The sequence below is a fragment of the Acomys russatus genome, chromosome 3 (assembly GCF_903995435.1).
Source record: "Acomys russatus chromosome 3, mAcoRus1.1, whole genome shotgun sequence".
NCBI classification, from domain to species: domain Eukaryota; kingdom Metazoa; phylum Chordata; class Mammalia; order Rodentia; family Muridae; genus Acomys; species Acomys russatus.
This window is the reverse complement of record NC_067139.1, coordinates 32,764,811-32,773,778: the sequence shown is the minus strand read 5'-3', so window position 1 is coordinate 32,773,778 and position 8,968 is coordinate 32,764,811. Positions and strand designations below refer to the sequence as shown.

Sequence of the window (8,968 nt, the reverse complement as noted above, 5' to 3'; positions counted from 1 at the left end):
TAACATATTCAACAGTTAATTACCTTCTAAAGAATTGTTATGAACGTTTTAAAATCTTGTTATTTGTGAATTGTACAAATGCATTTTAGTTAGGTGGGAATTGCTGTATCTTAACTTCTCCCAGGGTACAGGAAGGTGGGACTGAGGAGCTTTCTTCCCCAGGCCAGCATTAGGATGCTGTGTCTCCTGCATTCTGAGAAAATCACCTTTGAATAGAACCTCTTAGGTCCTTGGAGTCTTTTTCTTTCCTACCAGTCTTGTTGTTTTCCCCACCTCTCCATTATGTTTTGCTCTAAACATTGAAGAACTAGTTGTATTAGAACAGTATTTTAGAAGTTGTGGTTATATTACATCAAGAATGAGATAAATTACTAAACTTAAGTAATATTCTTTTTACTTAGTAAACATAAAATTTGATTGCTTAAAAGTTATATAAAAATGCAGATTTTGCCCTATATACTAATGATTATGAAAATAAAATTAGCTAATACTATGCTCACATACGATTCTGAGATGCTGCTAGTCCTTCTGGTGTAGACATGGACAGCAAAGGTCAAAGTCCATAATACAAGGTAAAGTAAGGAAAGGCCTGGGAAACCGTGTCAGGTAAGGTGAGTGCTGTAGGAGCTGTGGCACAGGTGGGCTGTGGACACACACGGTTGCCTGCCAGCACTTTGTGTTTTGGTGTCTAGCACTCTCTCACTTTCTTAGAGAACTGGAAAAGATTGTATTTCTGTGGAGGAAAATGGGGTGAGATGACAGGTCCAGGGCCCTCACAGTATAGCGAAGGCTGCAAGGATGTATACCATACATCTCAATAGTCTCCAAGGATGCTGGGCATAGTGGTGCAGTTATTTAATCCCATCACACCGGAGACAGAGGCAAGTGGATCTCTGAGTTAGAGGGCAGCCAGGGCTACATAGAGTAACCCTGTCTTGAAAATCAAAAAAGAATGGCCAAGAGCACTGAAGCCTAGAGTGCATGTATGTATACCACAAGGCTTGGCTTGCTTTGCTTCTTTTGAGATAGGATCTCTCTAAGTATCTCAGACTGGCCTACAATTTTTGATTCTCCTTACCCAGCCTCTAACATGCCTAAATTATAAACTGGATTTGGACTGCCTTGGTTGGCTAATAGCCTAGAGTTTTGCATTTAATGTATACTTACAAAAACTTTTGGGGATGGTTCAGATTTTATGGGTTGTTTCTGTATTTGTGTTCTCATGGAGGACTAGTCAGGCACATTGGTCAGGAATTTGTAACTATAGAACATGAGCTAAATACAGTGTTATCTGCAACTGGACTTAGAGCATATGGCTTTTTAAGGAAAAAAAATCAAGAAATCTTGAGGCTAAGTCCAAAGTTTTAGCATATCTTGAAAAATGCCATGCAGCAAAACACCCTGAAGGCCTAGGGCAGAGTTCTCTGTGTATTGTGTATCTCCTGTCTCCTCTCTGCCCTGACCTTCATGAGTTTACTGCTGCAGTGGCTATTTATGAGGTAGACCTCACTCCTGTTCCCTTGCTTGAGCTTTCAATCTGTGAAAGGATTATTGCCATCATTTGTCATTTAACATGGATCTAATTGAGTTTATGAATAATAAGAAGTTTATACAATACAGTTTAGCTTATTGTAGAGCATGGATATGAAATACTGTAACTGTCTCTGTGGTGGTTTGAATGAGAAATATCTCCTATAGGCTCTGGTAGTTGATAATGTGATTCCCCTGACACTTTTGGAAGAGATTGTGGAACCCTTTTAGGTAGAGCCTTGCTAGAGGAAATAGACCTCTTGGGACAGGCTTTGTGTGGTTATCGTTTCATCCTACTTCATGTTTGCTCGCTGATTCATGCTTGTAGTTGAGAATGTGGTCTCTCAGTTTCTTCTCCAACTTCCATCTTTATTTCTTCACTTGCTGCCTTACCTTCCAGCCAGAATGAACTCTTACTCCTCTGGAACCAGAAGCCAAAGTAAATCTTCCTTCTGTAAGCCACCCAGGTCATGGTACTTTATCTCAAAAACTGCTGTGGTCTTAAAATATATTTCTGCTTTGAGAATTCAGTACAAGAAATTATTGTATTTTGAATAAATATCCCAGCGTGTTCCTTTGAGAGGACCTGAGAGAGGTGAGTAAAGCTAGCTTCCAGGTCTGTGTTTCCAAATACTATTTCCCTCTGCAAAGAATATCATGCCTAATATTAGGCCATGAGCTTCATGTAGGTCCTGAACTCTGTACTCTGCAGTGTAGGACCTACTGGGACATCTGATATCTGAATATGGATGGTGTGCTCAATCAGTGTTCAATTATTTTTTTGGAATTTATTATGTAAAAAATAATAATTGGCCCAAATATAAGGAAGTCTTGTTCTTAAGTGGTTCATACTTAAGTATTGGAGGTGAATGTTATAATATGTCCAAAAGGCTTAGGTTCATCCTTCTGTAGTAGATGAATGGGTGGATACAGATTAAGATGCAAGGGATGGATGGATGGATGGATGGATGGATGGATGGATGGATGGATGAACAGCTACATATATGGAAGCAAAGACAAATTAGATAAACTGCAAAGTATTAGTTGGTATTTGTAAGTAGATATAGATATATAGATAGAACTGCATATTATATTCTTTCAACTTTTCTTAGCCTTGAAAATGTTAATAAATAGAATAAATAAATATTTAACATTGGGCAAGATGAAACAGCTTGTCTTAATTGTAACCCTTTGATTTATCTTTATTGTAGTCAATGTTTTTTGTAAAAATTATTGTAAGTTAATTTAGTTGCTATCCTAGACAAGGTTTCTTTTCTTCTTATTTTAAGATTCATTCATTTTTATTTTATGTATATAAGTGGGTTTTTTTTTAAACATATGCGTGTATGTGTGTCGTGTATGTACTTGGTGCCAGCAGAGGCCAAATCCTTGGAACTGGAGTTACAGATGGCTGTAAGCTGCCACATGGGTGCTGTGAACTGAACCTGAGTCCTGTGCAATAGCAGTCTGTGCTCTTAATCACTGCTCCTTCCTCTAGTCCTAGACATAGTCTCTTAGCTTGCATACATAAATCTATGTAAGATTTGTGCTGGTGTTTTATAACTCTCTTTGTGGGTTTGTGGGTGTGCATGTGTGTTAACATAAGTATGCAGGTACATGCAAGTGTGTTTGCGTGTGTGTGTGTGTGTGTGTGTGTGTGTGTGTGTGTGTGTGTGTGTGTGTGTGTGTGTAGAGGCCCAGGATCTCCATCACGTGTCATCCCACTCACTGGTCTCATCTACCTTGTGTTTAAGACAGTGCCTCTTAAGTGTCTGGCCAGTGAATCTTGGAATGCATGTTTTTACCTTCCCAGTGCCAAGATTACAAGCACACACCACTAAGTCTGGCTTTCTTCATGGGTACTGGGCTCCCCATTTTGTATGGCAAACGATTAATGGCTGAGCCATCTCCCCAGCCTCATTTTATAAATACTTTGACATATGCAAAGTAGCTTTTGTCCCTAAGGAATGCCCTGCAATAGACTTCCAACTTAAAACGCATTGTTTTCTTTTGGGTGTTGGAACACTACTTGAATTAATCTTCAGCAGTTCACGTGCAGATTTGGTACTGGTGAATGTAATTCCCAATTTATGCAAAACAATGAACCTCCAGCTGATCCCAGCTTACAAAAAAACATGCTTATATCCACTGATGGCTTGATGTAAGTTTATTTGACCACAGAGATTGTTACTTAGAAACAAACCAGAACATTTTAATACCATGATGTATTTCTTTTCTCTTCCAAACTAATACTCATTTAGTATAATCACATGTTATTTTTAAGACAGTTCTGCTTTCCCTGGTGTAGGGTTCACATTCTTCACATTTTATGCAAAGGAAAAATAAGCTAGTATGTAAGTTTATACTCTATTCATTTATATGTTTAAAAGGAAACAAAACTTGACAGAAAAATGTAGTCATATCATTATTTTTTAGTTGTGTAATCATGAAGATATACTTACCAAGTTTAAACATTTGTTCCTTTGCAAATAGACAGAATTCCAGCAGTGTTCTCAGTTTCAGATGTTCTTGTTCAGCACACTAAAGCAAGAGAATGTGAGCAGTCTTCCAGCGACTTCTTATACACAGACTCAAACGTGCACTCCACAGGACCATAGTATGCAGTAGGTTTCTTTTATCTGAAAGTCGTTTTGGATATGGGAGATAACTAGCTTCTAGTATTTTGTGAAATTTTAATTAGGTCTTTGAAATTTTCATACAGTATATGTTGGTCATATTCATCCCTGCCTTGTTCATTTGAGTTACATTCAATTGGAATGAATAGCCATAGGTCCAGAAATGAAGTAGAAAGGACAAACTTGGCGTAGAATGTTCTGCCCCAACTTGGCTGCATGAAAGGCCTGAGCTCTCCGTGCAGACTGTGTTAGGGACTCAGATGCTATTTCTAAGGGAAGAGCCTATCAGCTGTGTCAGGGACTCGGATGCTGTTTCTAAGGGAAGAGCCTATCAGCTGCACGGGCTTATTGATCAAATACTAGTTCTAATTTGGTTCACTGTTATATAAGTAATGTTCAGAGTTTTATTTTTGTGTTTTGTTTTTTACAATTTTTGGATATTGCAAGCATCCAAAGTGATTTTTACTTATAGGCCAAATTTAATTTCCTTTCTTATCATCAATTTGGCTTGCTTAATCATAGCCCAGATTTATGCATAATTTATTATATATGTGGCCCAGGCTGGCCTCAGACTTGAGTAATTGTCCTGCCTTAACCCCACCCCCTTGTTGGTTGGTTGCTTGGTTGGTTTTTCGAGACAGGGTTTCTCTGTGTGGCCCTGGCTGACCGGGACTCACTTTGTAGACCAGGCTGGCCTCGATTTTACAGAGATCCGCCTGCCTCTGCCTCACAGTTGCCAGTACTACAGGTATGCACCATGATGGCCTGCTCTGCCTTACCCCTTTGAGTACAGGAATTATAGGCATATGTCACCACCCCAAACCTGGTGAGGTTTGTTGTTGTTGTTGTGTATTTGTTTGTTTGTTTATTGTGTATATATCTTAGTATATTTGGGTGCCTGGGGCAGCTAGAAGAGGTTGTCTTCTAGCCTTGGAGCTAGAGTTACATGTGGCTTGTGAGGTGCCCAGTGTGTGTGCTAATACTGGTTTCAGTTCCAAGTTATCATGTTCATTTTTTTTTCAAGTACTGGAGATAAATCTCAATGTTTTACAGAACCTAGAGCTTAGGTGCATCTAATGTTTATCTGGTATTAGATTAGAAATGACCAGAAATTTCTTATAATGAGTTCTTTTAATTATTTTAAATTTCATATCAGTGATCTGGATTGATATGCAACCATAAACAAAGAATCAGTTCAGATGTCTCAGTTTCTAAACTCTTCTCTGAGGAAAAATTTACCTCTTACCCTAAATAAGAGGAAAGGATAGAATTGATATCATATAGAGTTTTATTTATACCACCCTTCGAGGTTTCCTTTAAACAGCAGAATTTGAGTATTTCACTAAATCATCAGCTTGGCAACATAGTAATTCATGGTATGTTTAAATGATGGCCTTGGAAGGACTGTGATGCAGAGCAACCATATTGATTACTAAGTATTCCCAGTTGTCAAAGCATGATTTGATTACTTAAGGAATACAATCTGGGCTGGAAAACTAACTCAGCAATTAAGTTGTATGCTGTTCAGAGGACACAAGTTCCCAGCTCCCACATCAAGCAGCTTACAACAACCTGTAACTCCAGCTCTAGAAGAATTTGATGCCTCTCAAGTCTCTGGGTACCTGCACACATGTTCACATTCCCACACATCCACACAAAGTTAAAAGTATTCTTTGTTTTCTAATGTCTAAGTTAGGACAGATTAATAAGAAAGATTATCCCTGATTAACTCTATGACCCTATGATTTTTTCCATTTAGTTTTCCATTCTTCTTTTGAAAATGCTTAATTTTTTTTTCAGATTCTTTTCTATTGTTTTTTTCAGGGGGTTAATGTTTGTATTAACTTTGGATGACCTATGAATTGATCTGTTTTACACTGAAGACCAGGAAGGCATAATTCTTTGTTTATTCAGTGCTCAGTTTTACTGCCTACTATGCACAGCATGCAAAGGTCAAGAGATGAATCCTTATTTTCTTCTGAGTTTTTCAGTCTTTTTGGAAAAGCACTTTATGCCTCTCCACCTAGCTGTCATGCAACACCCCCATACACAAAGACATCATATCTCACTAGGAATACCAGGAGGGCAATTAGACGTAACTAATAAACCCAGATTTAAGCTGAGTATTAATGTTAAGATGAACATGAAGTACTGGAGGGTGCTTCCTGAAGAGTCAGAGGCTAGGTACAGTTCTTCCTGTAACTGGAAACTAGCTTTGGAAAAACAGAGGCTCAAGTCATAGAAACTGATGGTGAACATGGCTTCTTCTTTGCCTTGAGATGAGGGGGAGCTGACTCAAAGCATGTGTCTTCACCCATTCATTCACCCACCAGCCCTATGACTTCCCAACTTTATTGTCTTCCATCCCTTGCTTGTACTACAAACCAGGCTCAGCCTATCCACTCACTATTCTCTTCCTCATCCGTGACCTAGATTCCCCATGAGCCTTGTGTGATCTGATCCACTGATCTATTTGAAACATAATATTTTAAGTCCTTCTCTGGTTTCTGGTATATTTATTTCTTTATAACACCAGGCTATGTATGTTTTCCAGTAGATCATATCATAGTCTTTTTAAAAATAATCATGAACAACAAGCCAAATCTCAAAATTAAGAATACAGATAGGATAGCATTCCTTGTACATGTATGCAAAGTCAAGACACAGCGTTAATGTTTCCCAACAGTGGCTAGTCTTTAAGACTTCCTTAGTGACATATGTGTTAGTGGTTACAACAGATTTATGAGGCCAGACTGAACATCTGTTTGTTATAACATTGTATCAAGAAGAATGTTTGCTATAAGGACATTTATCACTATTTCTATGAAATTAAAACATCCCATTCAGAACATGATGAAATTTCAGAACTAAACAGGTTTCATGCTGAAAACGTTCATAAAACTAGAAAAACATTTGAAATATGTAGGCATACTTTTTATCTATTTTATTTTGAATTTCTTATATCTCCACCTCTCTTCTCCACCTCAATCCCTTCCACCTCCCCACCAACGCCAGATAGGAGAGAAAGAAGGTTAGTGGGGAAAGAGGGCGTAGGTCTCTTTAGCTACTTCCTGCTGTTTAGGGACATACCTGTAGTTCCTTGGGGCAAGTCCAGTCTTTCAGGATATGTCCAACTTCTCATCAAACTACAACAGCAACCAGAAACAGCAGCCTTCTTTTTTCTCAGAGCTCCCTGTCCCTCTCTGGGATCAGACATTTATTCCCTCTCGAGCCCTGCAAATTAAACCATCCACAGCTGGCAAAGATAACGTCCCTCTCAGAGCCCGCACAAGGCAAATAGTCTGCTGCTTTGGACAATCAAAAGCAGCCCAGTATCCCACACTTGGGATTAAAACAAAAACATGTTTATATAACTGATTTTTAAAGATACCAAAACTCTCACTACAGGGGAAAAAAAATGAATCTTCCAAATCCAGGACAAGGTTTCAACTGTCATTCTGATTTTTAGCTTCTAAAAAATTCTGCTACCTTAACAGAATTGGGGGAAATGAGCATAGCAGGCCATAGCGCATCTGTGTCTCCAATTGCAGGCACCATCTTTCAGTGCACGCTGTTGACTATGGCCACATATTCCCTGAGAGCTCTCATGTTCTGGCAGAGGAAGCCTGGGCTGATACTCTCTTTTCATCACCACCCAATTGACAGCTCTTGCCTGTACTTGATTTTCTGCTTACAATCCTACTAGAAAGGAGAGAACTTCTTCGTTATGTTTGTCGTTGAGTTCCTAAAGTGGCGTCATAATGAAATTAAAGAAAGTCACAGTACAATTGATAGATGATGCATACTTATAATCCTAACAACACCTGGGAAGCAACAACAGGACCATAGTGAATTCAGAGGCAGCCTGAGCCACACAGTAAAACCTGGTTTGAAAAGAAAAATTGTAAGAATTATAAATAAATTGTTTAATAGCTCATCGCTGTTGTATTTAGACATTAATCCCATTGGCTCATCGTCCTCGGTTGGAATTCCCTTTGACCTGAGCACAAGCATTCATTGCCTCTAGTTACTGGTTTTAAACACAGTGTGACCAGCTGCTTCAGTCTTCTGTTCCTTTGACTTCCCTGCCTCATGATGGACTATATCCCTAAACTGTATAACAAAACAAAACCTTTCTTCCTTAAGGTGGCTTTTATCAGGGTATTTTTATCACAATAACAGGAAAAGAAACTAAGGCAAAGGCCAAAGCTAGAACTTAAGTCATGACACTAGTGTTTGAGAACACAAAATTGAGAGTTAATGAGAGAAATCCACATAGTTTCTGTATGTATCATATAAATGTTTTTTACCAATACAGAGACCTAAGGTCATCATGGTTGCACATGCCTTTAATTTTAGCACCTGGTAAGATCCAAGCCAGCTAGAGTTACACAGTATAACTTTATCTCGATAGATAGATAGATAGATAGATAGATAGATAGATAGATAGATAGATAGATTTACATTAATAAGAGGAATCATTACAGGTCAATGTGTAATGAATACTATTTGTCATTAAACTGATAAAAAGTACATGTTAGCAACTATGGCAAAAGAGATGGTTGCTAACTATAACCAGTAGAAGGATGTTTTCAGAAATGAGTTATGTTTATATTTAGCTTACCATTAACAATAGTTTGTATTTTTAGCAAATTATGACTTTTCATAGACTTTTTTTTTTTTTTTTCTGAACATAGCCCCTGCTGTCCTGGAACTCACTCTATAGACCAGGCTGGGCTCAAACTCAGAGATCCTCCTGCCTCTGCCTCCCAAGTATTGGTATTAAAGGCATGGGCCACCAT

The 8,968-nt window shown here is 38.4% G+C and overlaps 1 protein-coding gene across 1 annotated transcript in view; it reads left to right on the top strand.

Annotated features, from left to right (window-relative positions):
* Positions 1-8,968, top strand: part of Cenpp (centromere protein P) — a 195,698-nt gene that overhangs the window by 125,095 nt on the left and 61,635 nt on the right. The window lies entirely within an intron of this gene.